The 21947-nt window shown below is 36.5% G+C and overlaps 2 long non-coding RNA genes across 2 annotated transcripts; both read right to left on the bottom strand.

The window, feature by feature from the left end:
* Positions 1-10077: 10077 nt before the first annotated feature.
* LOC145819709 (uncharacterized) lies at positions 10078-19561 on the bottom strand. The gene is made up of 2 exons (XR_014360477.1): positions 19420-19561; positions 10078-10478 (listed from the first exon to the last, which is right to left on the bottom strand). It is a non-coding gene; the product is annotated as an uncharacterized LOC145819709 (long non-coding RNA).
* A 1562-nt stretch (positions 19562-21123) lies between these two features.
* LOC145819708 (uncharacterized) lies at positions 21124-21668 on the bottom strand. Its single transcript, XR_014360476.1, has 2 exons — positions 21507-21668; positions 21124-21256 (listed from the first exon to the last, which is right to left on the bottom strand). It is a non-coding gene; the product is annotated as an uncharacterized LOC145819708 (long non-coding RNA).
* Between the last annotated feature and the right edge of the window lie 279 nt (positions 21669-21947).

Below are 21947 nucleotides of genomic sequence, written 5' to 3'. Positions count from 1 at the left end.
GGAAGCATTTGGAGGAGTGCTGGGCTTGACAGATATAGGAGAGGAACAAGGTTTACAAGCAGAAAGACCGGCTTTCAAAAGGATGTCCTTGGCATATTTTTGCTGAGACAGAAAATACCCTGCAGTGGTAGATTGAACAGATATGCCAAGGAAATAGGAAAGATTCCCTAATTCCTTCATAGAAAAGGCAGTATGCATGTGAGTGATAAGATGTTGAATATGGACCGAATTATCGCCAGTAAGCAAGATATCATCAACATAGATGAGCAAGTAAGTAACAGAGGTAGAAGTTCTTTGAATGAAGAGGGAGGAATCACATTTACTATTAACAAAACCATGCGAAAGTAAGAAGGTAGAAAAGGTGGAATACCAGGCCCGGGGAGCTTGTTTGAGACCATATAAGGCTTTGTGAAGTTTGCAAACATGAGAAGGACAGGAAGAATCTACAAAGCCTGGAGGTTGAAGCATGAATACTTCCTCATCAAGAATGCCATGAAGAAAGGCATTGGAAATATCCAACTGCTTAAGAGGCCAGTTATGATGAAGAGCAAGACAAAGCAAAATGCGAATAGTAGGTTGCTTAGCAACGGGGCTAAAGGTGTCATGAAAATCAAGCCCTTCCTGTTGTAAGTACCCTTTGGCGACTAAACGAGCTTTATATCGGGCAATAGAGCCATCGGAGTTTCTTTTCACCTTGAAGACCCATTTACACCCAATAGCATTTTTAGTAGGTGGAAGAGACACTAAGGACCAAGTGCGTTGTTTTTGTAATGCATGAAATTCTTCAAGCATAGCCTTATGCCAGATGGGTGACAGTAAGGCTTCCTTGTAGGAAGGTGGTTTTGAATCTGAAAACAGAGGTGTAGTTGTGGCTAAACATTGAGGTGATGTAACAGATTTGGATCGAGTGATCATAGGATGGATATTAGAGGAAGTAAAAGGGACAGGAGGTAGTTGGATAGCAATGGATTGAATGGGAATGGAAGATATATGAGAAGAAGAAACAAAAGGAAGAGAACCAGAGGAAATCTGATTTTGTGTCTGAGTACGGACATGCTGAGATAAATTCTGATGTTGATGCGGTGATGGAGAAATCTGATTTTGTGTCTGAGTAAGAACATGCTGAGGTAAATTCTGATGTTGAGATAAATTCGGATTCTGATTTGGAGGTAAATTCTGATGCTGAGATAAATTCTGATGCTGATGCTGTGATGGAGAGTAATGGGAAGCAGACTGTGAAGTCTGCTGAGACTGTGGCTGAAGGTGTGCCTGCTGATTCTGAATAGGTGCCTGCTGTGGAGAAGCAGACTGTGAAGGCTGCTGAGACGGTGGCTGAATATGGGCCTGCTGATTCGGATGAAACTGTGCTGACTGATTTTGAGCCTGTTGAAGTTGTGCCTGTAGATTAGGGGCTGGAATCTGAGATAAATGTTGCAGATTCTGTGAACTAGAGTGGGATGGCTGGATCTGGGAAGCAGACTGTGGAATGTGGATCTTGGACTGCACTGGAGAAATATGAGAAGAAGGATGTAATGGTGAGGATGAAGGCCAGAAAAAGGAATGTAAATGAGGAAGAGAATGAGCAGGGGAAGAGGAGGAAGCAAAAGGAAAAATATGTTCATGAAAGACAACATGGCGAGAAAGATAAACTTTGCCTGATTTAGGATCAAGACACCTGTAGCCCTTAGCAAAAGGGTGGTAACCAAGAAAGACACAAGCCATAGATTTGGGTTGAAGTTTAGTAGATTGATAAGGTTTGAGCCAAGGAAAGCATTGGCAACCAAAAGTTTTAAAATAGGAAAAATCTGGTATGGAGTTAAAAAGAACTTCAAAAGGAGACTTGTGATTAAGTTTGGAGGATGGTAATCTGTTAATAAGAAAAGTAGCAATATCTATGGCATCAAACAAGTAGTGCAAAGGGACAGAAGAGTGATGAAGAAGAGCTGTAGCAGTCTCAGTGATATGACGGTGCTTCCTCTCAGCAATACCATTTTGAGAGGGAGTATAGGGACAAGAATGCTGATGCAGAATTCCATGAGTAGTCAAATATGTTTGCATTTTGGATGTAAAATATTCTGAGCCTCCATCAGTCCGTAAAATATGCAAAGTAGTGGCAAATTGATTTTCAACATAAGCTTTAAACTCCATGAATTTAGCACAAACTTCACTCTTATAAGCCAAAGGATAAAGCCAAGTAAATCTACTAAAATCATCAACAAACAGAACATAATACTTGTAACCAGAACTAGAAGCAAATGGACCCCAAACATCGCTATGGATGAGGGAAAGTGGTGTATTTACAGTGGAATTAGACAAATGAAAAGGAAGCTTATGACTCTTAGCTACACAGCAGTCAGTACAATCAGGAGTAGATTTATTATCAGACTTAGAAACAGACAAGTAAGGTATGAGATGATGCATCTTTATAGCAGATGGATGGCCTAATCTATTATGCCAAACTGAAGTAGAAATAGGTGCAGCAGCATGATAAGAACTGTGATGTGCATGTAACATAGGTGGTGAGATTGCAGCAGGAGAAAGAGATGGATGAAAATGGTATAGGCCATTGATATTAGAACCTTGATGGAGAACTTTCTTTGAAGCTTTGTCCTGAATCACAAATGTAGAATCATCAAAAGTAATGGAACAATTATTATCTCTGGCTAATTTGTGAACAGAGACAAGATTAGAGGAAATAGACGGAGTATGTAAAACATTATTCAATTTAAAAGAAAAGTGAGGTGTAGGAAGTAATCCATTACCGGTGTGATGAATAGGAACTGTATTACCATCACCAATGGTTATTTGATCAGATCCATGATAAGGAAGAGAAGAACTAAGATTATTCAAATCAGGGGTGATGTGTTCAGTAGCTGCAGAATCGAGATACCAAGGAGCTGCGGAGGAAGAAGTAGTATGAGATGAAGCAACATAGGCCTTTGCATTGTTCTGTGTTGTATTGTGCTGTGTAGAAGGGATGGACTGAAACTGTGGATCCATCCGATACCAGCAATCTAAAGCTGCATGACCGTGGCCACCACAAATTTGACAGGTCAGAAAAGAACCAGATCGACCTCTTCCTCGGAAATTACCACGGCCAGAATTCTTAGGATAGCTGGACGAATAGAAAGAACCAGAGGAATTCGGATTCTGATTCTGATGTGTATGAGATCCAATGGATGCATATGAACGACTTCCTCGTCCTCCTCTAGTATATCTTCCGCGAGATCCAGAACCTCGATAGGTACCTCGAACAGCAGAGAAGGCCACAGTAGGCTCAGTGTGATCTTTGTGGTGTTTAGACTCAATATGTATGGCTTCAGAAAGAAGCAAAGAACTCAGTTCATCCATTGAAATAGATTCTGAACGAGCTCTAATTGTGGTCTTAAATGCATCATATTCTTCAGGAAGACCATTCAAGATCAGAAGTACGAGATCTTCATCATCAATGAACGCAGAGGCAAGAGCTAACTGACTAACTAACTCTTTGATTTTTGTGAGATAGATCTCCATGGAATCAGTGTTCTTTGTAACATTGTTCAGTTTGTTCTTGAGTTGATGCACATGAGAGCGAGAAAGTGCAGTAAACCTTTTATGCAAAGCACTCCAAACCTCAGAACAAGTATGAAGATGAAGCACGGTGGAATAAATTGCAGGTGATAGAGTTGCAGTTATGCAACTAAGAAGATGTGCATCTACAAGTTTCCATTGGACATAAGCAGGATTATCAACCTCTGATCCAGAAATATCTTTGATTGTGACAGATGGACAAGGAGAAGTACCATCAACAATTCCAAGTAAATCAGTAGCTTTCAGAATATTTTGTGTTTGATTTTTCCAAATCAGAAAATTTGAAGCATCAAGTTTGATAGTGATAAATGAAGACAGATTGGAAATTAGAAGAGAAAGATTAGAAGGACTAATAGTATCTATATATAGTCCTTCTAATCTCTGATACCATGTGGAAAGTTATGAAACCAGAGAACAAAACAGATTCATCTATTGATAGCTCTCTTTTAATCTATATCAATTTACACAAGATAGTATCTATATATATAGGTCTAATACAATATTCTAGAATCTCTAACAGTCTAACAGAATTCTAGAGTTAGTTACAACTGCAACACATGGACTGCATAACTACTTTAGTAACGGCTGCTTCTGCTTGGCTTGTGGTTGAAGTATAGCTTGAGCTGAAGGGGTGTGCATATGTAACTGTGGCTGAATTGATTGTGGCTGAATTGATTCAGTAGGCTCAACAGTATGATATGAACTAGAAAATATATATATAAAAATAAATAAAAGAGTTACTAGTAGAAAGAATTCTATAATTATTCATATTATAGAAAACGAAGTGCTGAGATAATTGAAATTGAAATTTATAATGGTGTTAAAAAGCAGTGTAGCTGATGACAAAATAGAAAATCTCAGATATCAAGATCTTCTCTAATACATAGAAACTGCTAAATCACATATTATGAACTTCTATAATCTCATTTTCCTTTTTCTCTACATTGTTGATTTATTTGGAATGTGAGTTGATTTTTTTAATTTTTTGACTATTTTAACTTGCGATTAAAAAGTCTCGTTTAAAATATTTTTTTTGACTTTTGTGAGAAAAAAATAAAATAATTATGATTTAAATGTGACATTTTATCTTATTATTCATTTAGCCTATTTTATTTTATTTACTAAAATAATAAAAAAATAAAAAAAAAAAAGAAAAAGTTGACACACCAAACGAAGGCATACTTCTCTCGTTTTCCAAATCCAACCACATTGGCTTTTCTTTCCACATTGAACCGGAAGTCTTATTTTGGACCACATGACTATCAACATGTAAATTTTTAATTTTTAATTTTCGCAAGTTCAATGATATTAACATTCATTCTCTTCACACATAACACAATCAATCAATTACATATTAAAAAAAAAAAATACTAAATTAAATAATACAAATTTGGTCTGTATATTATATAGGATTTCCAATTATATTCCTAGTCTCAAACCACTAAAATTAGATTTTCTATAGATTCATCATATATCATTTTTTTTAATATATATATATATTTTGTAAATATTGTACAGCTTTTTAAAATATTTATATATATTTCAGTTTGATTGAAATTACTGTTAATCTTACCCTTTAATTCCATTTCTTTTTCATATATATTTTTTACAATATAATAGTAGTGTTTTAAGAGACGGTAAAAAAACTGACTTTTTAATCTTTTATTTTTTTTGATATAATTTTTTTTTTTTTGGTGCTTGTCAAAACGCCCCATAATTTTAATAACATTTTTCGAGTTCAGGATATACTAGAATAGATGCAAGAGGAGAAGGGAAAGAAAAAAAAAAAAAAAAATACAAGAAGAAGAAGAAAGCCATATGGCAATCGATCATATTAACCCCCCACATTGATCGAGAAATACAAGAGAGTCCGAAACGAAAATGCAAAGCAGACTTATCTGTGAGGGAAGATGGAGGGTAACTGTTTATTTTATGTCCTGAAACCAGTTCACAGAATTATTTAAGGGTGAGATGTGGGGTTTAGGCAGTTACAGCAGTTTCAGAACAATTCGTCGATGAGGTAGTCCTCGGCTAGAGCAATATTGCTATAACTACTACTAGTAGTCTTGCTGCCTTTGTTGAGAAGAATCGCTATCATGGTATAGCGACTGAGTGTAGTAAAGTTGTTTATTATGAGGATCTGGTAATTGTTATCTTTAAGCTGAACGCTACTAATGAACTTTTCTCCATCTTTCGAAAGCTGAACCTGCTTGGACATAAACCCCCATTCGTTCTCCATGCTCACTATCAAACCTTTTGGTGTAAAAGTGTTTCCATCAGTTATGCTTTTGCGGACTTTTTCCTCAATGCGTTTGAACCTTGCTGCTTCCGAGACCATCTGAATGACCACAATGAGCGGTTCGGCTACGCTCCCACCGTTCCACAACCTCGTGATGGCGTCAGCTAAGGGAGTTGGTCCCAGAGGGAGTTCGTCCCTCGGCTTAACTCCTTTCTGCTGCTCAAGGCTATCATAGTTGCTTTTGTAGCCTAACTTGGTTTGTTTGGTGCCGACGAATAAATTTTTGAGTTGAAGGGTGGTAGCGTCTTTGAAAAAAAAGGATTTGCTATTTGCACTACTAAAAGCCACCACATAAAGGTTCACCACATCTATTCCCAAGGTGACGGTGTTGCCATTGGTGAGATTGACCAGAACGAACCGGTCCTGATTCGACACTTTACCTTCGGTCTTCAGCACTGGTAGACCATTTACTGTTTGGGTTCCCCGGGACACGATTTCTCGCAGTGCCCCTATGAAGTCTCTGTATGAGGCCTCGGTAGCACCCGCCACATTGAAGGAGATGGAGGGATAGGCCTGGACGTCGCCTTGGAGTCCAAGGCTGAAAATTGATAGAATAATGTATAATATTGCTGCTACCACTCTCATCTTGCTATACTTGCTAATTGTTATGGTTGCTAATTGCTATGAGGATATATATATATATATATACACTGTATATAATATATTCATGTAATTTGATGGCCAACACGAGGAACTCGAGGCCGACTCTTCATGTCAGATTGCCATGTGACTGCCAGCCGACCCCATTGTTCATTCACGGCTACTTCTTTTGGGTTTATACTGGCACGAACATCAACATTATACGAACATGATTTACAAATACCCGTGATAAAAAATTTAAAAAAAAAAAAATTATTATGAAAAATGTTATGAATTTTAAATAATTTATTATATATTTTTTTTTATCAAATTCGTCACATGTGTGTGAGTTGTGTACAAATTTATATATGTGCAAGTTCTATCTCCATATAAAAAGTTTGGTAAACTTTTTTATAAACTATTTGAAATTCTTAACCTAACTCAAAATTTACATTAAGATGATAACAATAGAAAATTATTTCAAAATATAGTTATTAAATCCATGTGTTAATAAAAGTAAAAGTATAGCAATCATGCCTTTGTTTGGTAAAGATTTTTTTATTTTTTTGTTTTTTTTTAAAGATTAAAATAGGTTAAAATAATTAATAAGATAAAATATCATATTAAATTTATATCATTTTATTTATTTTTATTTTTTCGTCACAAATATCACATCTAACTATAAAAAAATTTAATCATCTTTTAAATATAAATATTTTAGTCTACTAAAATAATTAAAAATTAAAACAGCATATTAAAATACCCAATTTTCAAACCAGGCCCATATTTAATGATAGAATGAAAGGATTTTAAATATTGTGGATAAATTCATTGATATTGAAAATTACTATATAAAAAAAATTTAAAAAAATTGAATGATAGTTGAACCTTTCTATATTTTTTTCCTATGCTAAATCAAAGTTTAAAGTCTTCAGGTAATTAATTTTACTGACTAATTTTATAGGCTTCATTTGGGAAGTAATGATTTTAACCAAAATTCAAATGAATAAAGTTGAAAGTCTTAATTTTACGGTGAAATTGACTCATTATGAGATTATTTTGGACTCACTTTACTAATTTAAACCGTTCATCTCATACAATCAACTAAGAAAATTATTGATAAGAAAATTATTAAGATCAAATATCGATTGTCATACCATCAGATCATTTTTATCTATACGGCAGTACATATTTTTAAAAGTAAACTATTCATTTGTTATAAGGTATATGTGATTTGATTATGTCATTAGTTATGCTTAATCAATTCAATTTTTTGTATGCATATTTTTTTCAACTTGTTATATACACTACAAGAAATTACACTTTTGCCGACTAAAAATTTGGTCGGCAAAAGTCCATTTTTAGTCAGCAAAGTTATTCGCAACCAATTTTTTTGGTCGCCAATTGAGGGTTGACAAAAGTAATTGGTGACCAAAACTTTTGTTTGTCGGGAAAAATTAGATTTGCCGACTAAATTTTTGGTCGCTAAATATATCATTACCGCGACTAATTCATTTAGTCGCTAAAACACTTTGGTCGCGAAAAGTGATATTTTCCCGACCAAATATGTTTGTTGCCAAAAGCAAAAAATTGGCGACCAACTATTTTCGTCGCCAAAAGTTGAGGAATCGCCAACTAATAATTTAGTCGCCAAAAGATAAGGAATTTCCGACCAATGATTTTAGTCGCAAAAGTGTAGAATTTGGCGACCAATTATTTAGTCGCCAAAACTTTTCTTGACCAAATATTTTGTCACTAAACGACATTAAACAATCAACGACTAATTAGTAAGTCGCCAAATCACTTTTTTTTTTTTTTTTTGAACAATCAATTTTTGTTTATAAACATTCAATCCAATATTGAACAAAATTCATTCAACCCAACCTAAATATAACATTAAAATTCATCATATTTTCTTGCTCAATCCCAAACTTTACAATCATTCCATTCAAAACATTAATTGAGACAAGTTTTAAACATTCATCCATTGAAAACCAGTAAGTAATTGAACAAAAATTAAAAGGAAAATCAATGAAGGAATCCAAAAAAAAATTCTAAAACAGGAAGCATTAGCCTTGTGCTTGATCGTTTTTGTAAGTTGCCTACAAATAAAATAAGAAAAGTTAGAATCTAGAAAAACATCCAAACTGAAGTATTCTCATAAAAAAAAAAAAAAATTAACCATATGGAAAAAAAATTGTATGATTACATTACAAACATTTGATGATGACTATACCACAATTAAGTATTGGCATACCTAAACAATGAGACAAAGCAGCTCAGCAAGTCTTGCCAAGGTAATCCTTTAGTAATACTTTGAGACAACAAGGATGTTCTGCAAGAAACAATAATGTCTTGCAGATGAACCATCGCAGCATATAATTGAAATATATAATTGAACATGAGTGAAAGATTACATGTTATATTACTCTTTGTCTCAAATCTTCAGTTGCTCCGTTACCTAAAGAACCACCAAGCATGTTCTTTTCATTCGCAAATTCATCCTTAAATGGATTCCATAAAGTCATCCACTGAATAACCTCCATTGTAACAAGCTGTTTCAAGAGCAACCTATGACAGAACAGAAGGGCAAGCATCTAATAGTGTTAACAGAACATAACTATGCTCTCTGTTTTTTTTGGTCATTTACTATTGGTTTCAGATTAATTGGATAGACATACCTAAAATTAGGAATTTACTATTGGATCTTTATCCTCCAATGTGGAATTAAGAAGGCTTGACTGCATAGGATCATGCGGTGAAAAAACTAAATACTAGCATATTTTCCGCTGGACCTGCATCAAATAATTGTTAGACAAGCTGAAAAACAGTGGAGAAAGCTTATTTTTCTATTTTTTCCCCTCCTTTAGACAAAGAAAAAAAGAAAGAAAAGAGCACAAGTTTGGTGTCTGCAATGGAGCCCGTCCACAGTGGAAGGATACATCACTTCAGCCCGGCCACATGACATACACATTACAGAAAATACTTTCTCCAAGGTAACAAGTGAGAAGCAAGCAAATTCCAACAAAACTACGAATGAGAGAGAATCAGCCACCAGCTGGCCATACAACCAGGAAACCACTACAAGAATTAACACTTTTGTCGACCAAAAAATTGGTCGCTAAAAGTACATTTTTGGTCGGCAGAAGTTATCCGCGACCAAATTTTTTGGTCGCTACTTTGGTCGCCAATTGAGGGTCGGCAAAAGTAATTCGCGACCAAAATTTTGGTTAGTTGGCAAAAGTTGGATTTGCCGACTAAATTTTTGGTCGCTAAATATTTAATTACCGCGACTAATTCATTTTGTCGCTAAAACACTTTAGTCGCGAAAAGTGATATTTTCCCGACCAAATTTCTTAGTCGCCAATTGTCACATTTCGCGACCAAAAAGTTTGGTCGCCAATTATCACATTTCGCAACCAAAAAAGTTTGGTCGGCAAAAGTGAGTTTCCACGACCAAGAGCTGTTCTCGTCGACAATAGATGTATTTTTTGCGACCGAAACTCTTGGTCGACAATTGTCATTTTTTACGAAAAAAATTTGTCGCGACTAATAAATTGGTCGTCAGAGCAGAAAAACAATACACTTGTAATTCCTAATAATTCATTCAATTCATAATAAACCTATAATTTTAAAGCATCATTCAAATTAACTGAATCATTAACATTCGACACAATACATAATTCATTAACATTCGACACAATACAACTATTCTAAGTTTTCATTCGCAAGTCGCATCCATCTAGCATAACAATTTCAAACATAACTATTTGTTATCCATGCGCAACTATCAACAAATAAAACTACTAATATTTGTTATCCATACACATCCATCCAAAAATACTTAATCCTCCAAAAAATGCTTATACTGCCAAGTAGTCTTGTACAATTTAGCTTCGTGAACTTGTTAAGAAATATGTTGGGGAGGGTGCTCGTCTGGTTCGTGAACTTTTGATCCACTTTTCCCAACTTCTCTGTGTATTCTGGTACTTTAGAATGGTCCAGTCAAATACATAATCGAAGTCAAAGCCTGCCAGACAAGGTAGAACAAGTGAATCATACAGCAAAGACACATTCACACTAATTTATGCCCAGTCAACCCTTCTCCACTGAAGCCAGCCAACTTACCATGTTACTTATTTTTGTACCATGAGTTAAAATAAAAGTAAGTTGATGTCCAAGAAGCATAAGGGGAATTTTAGTGAGGAAAACATGCCAAGCCAGAGTGTTCATGTCATACCCAGGTGGAGAGTTGCTGAGCCAACAGAGCAACCTCCTCCAGATACAATAATTTGGCAAGTTTTTAGGAAGGCTCAAAACATTAAGACTAACTAGACAAAATATAGTGTTGGTCAGGCTGTGAATATTAAAGGCTTAGTCATTTCATTGACTGATTATTACAATTGTTCACAATTTTGACACTATAGCAGGATTCTTTGAAAAACTGAGTTGCTGGCCTAAAAACAGGTACGCACTTTCAATGGAAGCTATCACAACTTAAGTATCAAGGACGTAGAGCACACAATTTGGTTCATATTTACCTCAAGCAACTAGACAAAAGCAGTTGTTCAATTCATATTGCCAATGTCACCAACATAAAAGCCTGAATAGGCAATTTGTCATTTTTCTTAATTTTAGAACTTAAAATTATTATCCTATAGCAACGTGGACAAGGATTCTCAAAAGCAAGCAACAAATTCAGGTTTAATGTAAAAGGCAATGAACAGTGGGCCCATATTTTCAGTTGTGAACATAAGCCAAGCATGCATCAGGAACTCTTACACATATAATGGGAGGAAAGAACAAAGAGATAGAGAGTTAAACAGTGCTCTTGTGTCAGCTATATAGTTAAACAGTGCTCTTGTGTCAGATATATCTGTTGTTTCAGATATATTAGCACAACAAAATATCTGTCTGTTTGTGGTGGGTATATATATGTATATATAGATTCTTGTGATGGTCACTATTCCTAGTAAAAAAATGTGGAGAAATCACCATACTTATTCTTTTTCCAGATTGCTCTACTAAGAAAGATGTTCACTCTTAAAACATCCATTATTTATAAAAGAAAACAGGGGAAGGAGGCAGATTTATCCCAAACGAAGCAAGAGTTACCAGTCCCTAATGCATAAGCAGCAGGTACAAGGATGTCTTTGAAATAAGTGAGCCAATATAAAAATTAAGAATAAACAATTTATGGAACCTCTGACCCAAGTATTTAAACAAAAATAGATTACATGGAACATAGACAACTAAACAAATAAACAACATACAATGTCCAAAACAAAAAGGATAGAACACCAAAGAACCATGAAATTTAAGCATGAAATTGGTTATTAGAAGTATACCTGTAAGGAATATGGCGGCTTGTGGTAGGGTCACGATATCTTTTTGCCAATCTGTAGACACGCCCGCGTGGGGCCCTCGCCATAGTTCGGATTTGATTTGTGTCATGGTTCTTAATCTGAACCAAAGAGTTCAAATCTGGCAAATCGTTTTGAGAAACAGATTTTTTTGAAAAGAAGTGCCAAACATGGACTGCTTTGCCAGATACAGAGTCGCCACCTAAATATTTTTTAATGGGGAAATTTAGGAAACCCTGACTCGGTGCCGAAGGCCACATGTCCGTCATCACCGGAGTTGTCTCGGCTCGGGAGCTTGGGTACGATCGGGGAAGGTCAGCTATGAGCACCCCCTTTCGCCCGGTCCGAAGACCGGCCTCTACTAACCGTGATATCCATTTTTGAAAACTTTATGTATTCTTATTCCATTTATTAGCCTAGAATTACTATGTTATGCGCGCAGCAAACAAGTATAGACTAGATTGCCTAATTTGGAAACAAGCATTGCATATCCGTTTGTTTTGGAAAGCGCTTTGGAATTGGCCACTCGCAAGTAGGCTAAAATACGGATTTTAACGAGTTTTTCCAACTCAAACAATCCAACCTTCACCCACAGGCATTCAAACAGTTTATAACATGTAAGCATCAAGCCACATGGTAAGCATGCTGTCATGGTAGCATTCACACGCATGCGATATGCTAAAACATTTAAAATACTTACATAGTACTCCCTGCCAAAACAAAGAACTTGTTAGCAAACATGCATGATCCAAGTCCATGTTAAGTGCCTGATGCATCGCATACAAAATGTTACTAGAATAGGCTCGGCTAACCTAAACGTGGCATGTGAAATGTGATAACTAACACGTATTCAATTTGGAAATTGAAATACAGATGCAGTTAGAATGATGCGCCGAGCCCAGTGCATGTAAGACAAATGAATGAATGCACGCATGCATTGCATGAGGTATGCTAATTTAAACGTGCCCTAATCTACCATTAAAGCAGGTAAATAAAAGGGAAAAAAGAAGTGGGGATTGGAAGACATACACACACTCACCCACACTTATTACAGATTTGCCCTTGCCCGGAGGGACCGAATGAATAATACAAATTAATTAACTACGCAAGCTAATTAAATATTACAAATTTCCTAATCAGCTAATAAACTAGTTAAGCTAGGAAAAGCAGTAACCGCCTCGGGAGGAGAGCCAAATGCAGTGCATGCTCGGGTCCCGCTCGGAAGTGCACCGCCATGCCTAGTTTGCCTCTGTTTTCCCTGCTCTGCCCCTCTGAAGACTGCCAAAGTCTCAAAGATGCCTCTCTGTATACTGGGGTTCACCACCGGCTGAGTCAAATTACCACCGGCAGTGGTATGTGGTCACCGGCACAAAATGAAGCTGTTGGCAGAAGAATAATTGCCGATCGGCAATGTACACTGCCGGTCAGCAAATAATGCCTGCAGAACCTGCAACTCACAGCAGCAGAGGACAGAACTTGCATGACAATACAATTCAAGGCATATGTGCACCAATCATGTCCCTTATCATGTTTGTGACTCAAAAGGGCATGCGTCTCGATTCTCGGACCACCAATCACGCATTTCCATGCATGATGGCCCAAAGAATCAAGTGTGCAACTTTCATGTCAAATGAAATGCAAACCAAACAAACAAACCAAAGCCCAATTCCTATCACCAAGTCAAGGAATAAGGCATGCATGCAAGACGCAATGCAACCTAGGCATGCAAGCTAAGGATGCAACATGGCATGGCAAGACACTTATGCAAGCATACAAGCAAACATGAGGCAATGCAAACCAATGAAAAGATGGACTTATACATGAATTAGGCAACTCTAAGTAAGCCTAAAACAGTGGCCAAAGTGACCAAAATAAAGGACCAAAACACATACACACGTGCACATGTTAAAGGGCCAATGCTTAGGCACAAATGGGACAACTCTCAAACACATTCAAGAGGATGTAAACATGGACAATTAGCATGCAACATAAGCTCTAAAAATCATGTTAAAACATGGTGCCAAACCAAGCAACAAGTCAAGCTAAACATGCACTAAATGGCCCAAGTACTTGAAGCAAGTCAAAGGGACTTGAACCATAGCTAAGCCAACCAAGCCTAACAAGGCTAAGAGGACTTAAAATAGGTTCAAGGCAGACCTAGACCATGCAAAGGGGACCCCCTAGATGGCATCTAAGTGGCTCAAATTCAAAGGCGTGTACACGTGCCAAAACATGGAACATGTTATACAAGCTTTCAAAGCATTAAAGATGCGTCCAAGGCAAACATATAGGCATGCAAAGGGGACTGAAATGACATGGTGGATGATTCCAAATCACCAAATCAATACAAAAATGTCATCCTATACATCCACATGCTTAAGGCCAACAAGCCGGAATGCAAAGGGGCTATACTAAGCATGCCAAATCCGACCTAAACAACTATGGATAGACCTAAAACATGGCAAAATATGCACAAAAGCTTCACAAGACTAAGCCTAAAACATGCTTGAGCAAAGGCTAACAACCTAAGGCATATTAAGGCAATAACATGGCATTACATGGTAGGTATGCTAAGCATGCATGGTGTACCAAAACCAACACACAACAAGGTTATATCATGGCATAATAAGCATGGAAAATAACCAAGGCATGATCAATACACACTCTAACATGATGCTCCCTCAAGAGGCCAAAAATGGTCCATTTCAAGGACAACAAGGAGAGGGGGTGGCCCTCCCCTTTTGGATACTTCAAGGCACCATCTTCACTACTGAAATCCCTCAAGATTTCAGTGGTGAAGAGGCCCAAATACCAAAGTCTCGAAACTTACACAAAATGGCTCAAAATGGGGCCTTTCAAGGCCTAAGAGGGGTCAAACACCTCCAAACCAAAAAACACTCTTAATAAACAATCAAGAGGGTCTAAAAAAAGAACTTTTTTGTATTATACACCAAGCTCAAAAACGATTTTAAGACATGTATAAATACAATGCAAGAATGGGGAATATAAAGGCAAGTTTCTTACCCTTGTAGACCACCTTCACAAATGATGCTCCAATGGCCCTCCTTGGTTTGAATCCAGCTCCAATACTTCAAAACCAACCTCTTAGAACCTCAGTAGCTAAGAGAAGGTGAAATACTATGTGTTTGTGTGCAATAATAAGACACAAACACACTTAAACACACACAAGAGGGAGATATAGAGATAGAAAGTGTATGGATTCTAACCCTAGAACTCAAAACCCTAAAAATGGCTGTCTAAAATATCTCAAGTGTCTCAAGTTTCTAACTCCTCAAGCCAAGAGACAAGACTCTCTCTTATAGAGCCTTTTGTCTTGTAAAGCTTACAAGACAAGCTTCTAAAGAGAGAGATCCCTCTATACACGTGTATAGAGGGGAGCCAAAAGCAAGACAGCTGTGATAAAATATCTGCAAAAGCAGATGCACAGTAGTCGGCCGGCCAAAAATGCCATTTTGGCAAAATTGAGTACCGACCGGCAACAAATAATGCCGACCGGCAATAAACATTGCCGATGGCAACAAAAACCAGCCGATGGCCTCTAGCCACTGCCGGTGGTGTGTGGGGATGCCTCACAAGGCATTCCCTGCCCCTCCAAGGCAAGATGCAAGTGTTTGGTGCAAAACCAGACACTAAACGGTCGAGTTCGGAGATCCTGAGGCAAGGCGCGTAGCCGAGACCTCCGGGGACTCCAAACGAACACAAACATGGATGATAACCGGGTGTTCAAATGGTGACGTCCAAGTCTTGAGGACGGTCAAAAATGGGGTGTCTACACAATCCAAAATCAATAATATATACCTAATCAACATGACAAGATTGAGATTATGACGATAATATATCTAAAATGAAGGAATCACAACGAAAACAGATATTATGACAATCCATGCATGCTAGATGTCAAAGAAGAGTATACAGCAATGGCCATTACCTGATTTACTTTTCTGCCAAGACCCATGAGGAAGTTATCCGGTTTGATGTCTCGATGCAAAAATCCTTTAGAATGCACATACTCTATTCTCACAATCTATAATTTCATATATCAAAAACCAAAAAAAAAAAGTGTAGTAATTATTACCTATTTGGCTTTAGTCACACCCATCATCTTAAGCATATAACAATTCAAGCAACAACCACAAGGGCAACTAGTAAACAAGAAAATTGCAAAATTAATTGGATATTTTGTCAAACTAGGTCGTTTACAATATACATATCACTGACCACTTGTGTCTATATTCATAATACTCTTTGCAACATGAAAGACAATAAAGACTAAAAACTGTGTGAAGTGAATGAATATTTACAGTACGTCATGACAAATAAAATGATTTTGGATGCCAAAGAGCCCCTTTACGTCATGACAAATAAAATGATTTTGAATGCTAAAGAGTCCCTTTCCAACTAATGTAATATGCTAAAGCAGACAATAACAACCACAAAATGAAATTATCAGGGTGAACAGAGCAGGGTGAACAGAGCTATGGGAGCCTTATTACCCTGGCTACCCTTCCCGAGGGATATGCCTGCTTATCAACAATTGCTATATAGACTAATTGCTAATTGCTATATAGATGATCTACCTGCTTAATTTTAGCAATTCTCATTATTGAATTTAGTACCTACTTCCTCATTGCAGTTCTCATTACCATTGTCCATTAATATACCTGGACCTGGTTCATTGATGCACTAAAGCTGGTGTAAGTCTGGGAATAAGACAAATAAATTGGATAAACAATGCTTGTCAGTTTAGTCATTTATGTTAGTAACCTGTAGTGGACAACTGTCAAGTTCATTGAGTAGAGACATTCATGTGTAAACTCTTGCATTTAAGTATGAGATTTGGTCTTTGGTAACCCATTCCTTTAGTATAATCTACCAAGAACCTTGTTATAGTACAAGTTGCTTATTCATGGAGTAGCGATATGGTTGCTCTCTAGTGACTTGGGCATCATGAGTTCAAATCAGCCTTATATAATGCGAAAAGCCCTCTAATTCTGTAAGGCATTGTAGTACCCTCAAACCCAGACACAAATTGTCAACCAAAAAGACATACGCTAATCCTTATTTTGATAGAGCATGATGGTTAAAAATTTTCAACAAAATCCAATCTACAATGTTTAATATACCAAGCAAGACTCGTTAGACATGGAGCCATAACCTTTATTATGATGGCATGGCTAAGAAAGGTTTCAATCCATGAAAACCAGATAAGGAATCCATGGTCAAAAATTAAAAAAAAACTACTACATAAGGAAGAATGATGCTATTCCAAAACACAATAAATAACATTGCTTGTCCCATTATCATAATTGATCATGGATGTGAAAATATATAGAAACTTTTCCTCGTTAGGGCAACTATTATCATAATTGATCATTTTCTGCATTTTATTGAAGTCATAATTTGACTACCTACCTTGACAGTAGCCTACATCTATATCAAACCATGCATAGACAGCATGAATGTCCCAAAGTTTTGACAAGTTTTCTTGCTTCTCATAGAAAACTAGAGTCATATCAGTGCGAACCACATCGATACCTGGCATAAATATAAATCCAAGCAAGAAAGGTTACAACACAAGTTCAACTACTGAAATTCATGAACAAGTAACAGTTTTTGCTCATCCAACCAATAAAACAAGACTTCAAAATCTTATTCGAAATGACAAGAAAACAATACACAAATGACCACCTAAAAAAAAGAAAAGAAGTAATTTGTTGTAGAATCTAAGATTGAATGGCATTCCCTATAATTTACTACTATCAAATATAGACCACAATCTAAGATTGAATGCAAGCTCTGAAGATAAATCATGTAACTTCAATATTCAGTACCAGATTCATGAAACACAAATAATGGATTGTGTAACATTACATCCCAAACTGATCTTCAAAAACATAAAAATAGAGGAGGCTACAGAAGATGGACTCAGTGATATGAGTGAAAATCTAATAATGATGATGATGGTAAAGGAAATGTGCATTCTATAGTAACATATACCACCAACCTATTTGATGTAGTGTAAGCTTCCATTGGACTATTTTCTTGCCTACTTCTTTTACCATTGTTGAGCTACAGGGAGTTGTTGTATTTGCATAATTTAAGGCATTAGCATCTTATGAATTACTAATTGCAAACTTGAAGTTATCAACATTACCATTTTCTTGAGAAACTGTAGCCAATCCCTTGTCTGGATTTGCTTCTAGAAGCACTATAGGATCTTGAATAGGATCACCATCTTCAGTGATTACTGGTGCAGTAATAAACCTACCACTTCCAACAATGGGAAACAATTGGTGGCACTCTTCTTTCAACACAACATATTGTGACCTGAAGGCATTCAAGAAAGAGAGAACTACTGGATAATCTCCAAGTATTACAAGGTAGGCTTTGGTCTATAAGAGGGCATAAGGTCTTTGGACAATTTATAGGATAAAAATATTTTAGGTAAAAGCAAAGATTAGGTTACGCGAATCATAATACTCAGTAACAAAACCAATTTGACAAAGGCAAAATATTGTTTTAAATCCTTAATTGAATAAAATCCACATATTTACGACCTTATTAGTTGATCTATATTTGGCAACTACGTGCAGGATATATTCATTCAAACAAAGTCAGGAGAGGGAAACAACCAAGCACTCCTAGCACCAAAAGCAGAGGCTAACAACTGCCAGGTTGTCAAGGACATATCTGAAATCAGCATATGTGATACCAAGCTCACTGCATCGAATTAGGTCCCCAGTTTAGTCTATGGCCATTCATTATGCCAACTCTAATGTGGAACCTACATTATTTCATCATAGCTTCAAATTCTACAACCTGTTGCCCCATCTTCAGGTTTGAGATATGTACGGGGAGATGAGCAATGCAAGTCGAGGTAGAGCAGGCCAGCCCTTTTTACACACTGGCTTACCTATATAATCTTCTAACATTATTGCATGGACACAGTTTTATCGCAAAGAAATTTGAAGTACAATATGTGAAGCAATTGCAAAGGTAATCAAATTATTATTATTTCATTATTGAATGCAAGGTACAAGTTAAATAAGCACATAAGAAACTCTAAAATCTTAATTGCATATGCCAAGACTAAACTACCATTAAGTACTAATCTAAATAACATAAGAATAATCCAGCATATTTCAGAATATGCACTCATCAGATTGAGATGGACCACATCTCCACATTCGAGGAGCTGCAAAAATAGAAAGCAGATTCAACTTAAGGTTGGTAAATGTCAAGGAAAATTCCACCTTGTTCAAAGTATTAAAATAAATAAATAAAAAAACACCAAATTCAAAAAGAAAAAATGAAGAATTCAAGAGACATGCCAAAATCAATATTTAAAAGTTTCAAAGATGCAACAGAACTGCAAGCAAGTTGTAATGACTCCACCTCAGGGTTTAAAAGTGCAAACTCCCTAATTCGTCCAGCAATGGTGGGGTAATCAAACTGAATTGCAGTAGTGAATACTGCATAAAGGTTCATAGTCAGAAAAAGAATATGGAATCATTAAAAGCGACTATCACTAGGAATTGAATGACCAGATAATGAGAAGCATAAAGGATTTAGGAAGTCATGACTAACCTTCTTTGTCAGGCCAAAACTTAATGTGTGTCCCTTGACGATCTTTTAATTCATCTGGAAGCTCATGACATAGTAAAGTTGTTACAGGCTTTCCACGGGAATATTTTTGTTGGTATTCATTCCCATCACACCAAACAATAACTTCTAACGCCTGTGAACCAAGACATGACAGAAATAAATGACTCAGTCCTGATAAATAGAAATCGTTGATGCCAGCACACTTGAAATCCCTAATATAACTAAGACATAACAAGTTGGGAAAGTTTAATTATAAAAATTTTAGTTTTTAAAAATAAATAATAATAATAATAATAATATATAAAAAACAAAAAGAAGAAGAAGAAGAAAAGAAGCTGTGGAATGTTCATTAGCAGGTAAAATGTAGAGTGCCTAATACAGTTTGACAACAAAGGGACACAAGCAACATGTTTAACGGCCAAATCAAGGGAAAGTAGTTGAACTCTGATGAAGAGAGTTAAAGCAAAAACATTTGGAGATTCTTGTGCTATCCTAAAACACGGTTGTCAAAATTGGGAATCCTAGTACGATCCAACAAGAAGGAATAGGAAGTCCAATAATTTTTTCATCAAGTGCCTAGCCAGGTTCACTTGCTAGCTGCCCCTGCCACCCACTTGGTGGGCAAATTGCTCATTATTCATAGTCATTGCTGGAAATTGAGAAAATGAGAACTGAATGAAAATAAAAATGATGAAAAGGATATCAAACAGGCCCTTAGACACCTATATATTTAAATAATATCATAGTGTGAAAATGCAATCAGCATTAGTAATCCCTTCCATCAATATTCTAAATGTAGGCATGTAGCACAGAATATAAGTACAAAGGTTCATTTCAGTGTTAATCAAAAACCCATACTGTAATGTTAAAACCCTATAAAGTTTTTCCACAGGTGTACTATCTGCACTAGAAAGGATAGGTAAGTGACATCAAAATTGGAACATTAAAGCCTAAATCATATTTCATTGCCAAGAGGAACTCAAATGCTCTCCTCCAACATTTAAAAGAATAAACGAAACTGATAGATACATACATCTGAATCAACTTAAATGCAATGGCCAATAAAGGGGTAAGAAATGAAAGTAAACACCTCAGATAACGCATTCACAACGGACAAACCCACGCCATGTAGTCCACCTGAGACACTGTAACCACTACTTAAACCACCAAACAAGCCCCAAATGCCCGGCAGATCATTCTGTTAAACACCAAAGGGCCAGAGTACGAGGAATTTACAAAAGAAAAAGGTCCCAGTTAATGTATTTAATGTATACTTGATTTGCTTTCTTTGTTTCGCATTCTTTTTGCCATGTTTAGTTTCTAGGCTTCTAGTTTTTCTTATTTAATTTATGTTTATTGCTTTAGTTCTTCTCATGTTTTTGTTCATGCATTATAACATGTATAGACTAGTTCGAAATCGCTAGTTCACATGAATATTGCTTACGATTGCATTAAAGTAGAGTCTTTCACACTTTTTCAATTTCTAACCATTTTTGGGGGGCATTTTTCTCTTATAACGGTATGAAGTTCTATAAAAACTGTTTTAATTAGCTCAGAAAAAACTAGGGGCGAAAGAAAACAAATTGAACACTCAAATGTTCTACTCTTTCAGTTTTTAGAAGAAAAAAAATTAGAAAGATTGAGACTTCGATGAAACTATTCAGAGGAAGGAGAGGAGGGAGCAACGCACCAAGTAAATAGCCTTCTTCGATGAGACGATTGAGAGAGATTGAGACTGAGCTCCTTCATATTTGCTCCATTAGAACTTCTGTGCATTTTGATAAAACCCTTGGAAGCCAAAGAGCTAGGGTTGTGTAATCTGATATATTTATTTATTTATAAATATATTTTTTGGGGCTTTCATATTTCAATTGTATAAGAAAAAGGGGTTTTCTTCAATCCATGTCAATCAAATTAATTACAGGAGGCGAAAACTACAGGTTTAGCAAATTCAAGGTGAAGAAACTCTTAAGAGGCAAAGAACTGAAAAGTTGAAAATTAAAGTTAGGGTTTGAAATTGGGGGAACGAGAGCGAGAGAAAGAGAGAGAGAAAGAGAGAGCATGTTTACCTGATGCAAGAGGTCTGAAATCGAGAGGATTAGCAATGGTAGAGTGTAGGCGGCTCCAAGCACTGCTACCGAACTTCCTTCATCTCTCTACCGAACCCCACGGATGCTCCAACGCTGCTCCTGTTTCGTTTCATGTTAGTCACCTTCTTCGTGTTTGCTCTCTGCCTTGGTCAGTTCGCCGCCGACCTCACGGTGGGGAAATAGGGCGACGTCACCACGAAGTGAGACATTTTTGGTGGTGGTTGTTTTGAATGGTGGTCTAGGGTTTGTGCTTGTGTGAATAATAGAGAGAAACAGAAACAGATGGAGAGAGTGAAAGAAACATGGATACATTGTGGGCATATTTTGATATATTTGTTTGTTTGTTTGAGAGAAACAGATGAGAGAGGAGAAAATGAAAATGTGTGAGCTAACAGATTGCTAAAGATAAAAAATTACAAT

Source organism: Camellia sinensis, chromosome 2 (assembly GCF_055761805.1).
Source record: "Camellia sinensis isolate YWXY chromosome 2, ASM5576180v1, whole genome shotgun sequence".
Taxonomy (NCBI): Eukaryota; Viridiplantae; Streptophyta; class Magnoliopsida; order Ericales; family Theaceae; genus Camellia; species Camellia sinensis.
Note: the sequence above shows the minus strand (reverse complement) of the source record. Positions and strands in the feature narration are given on the sequence as shown.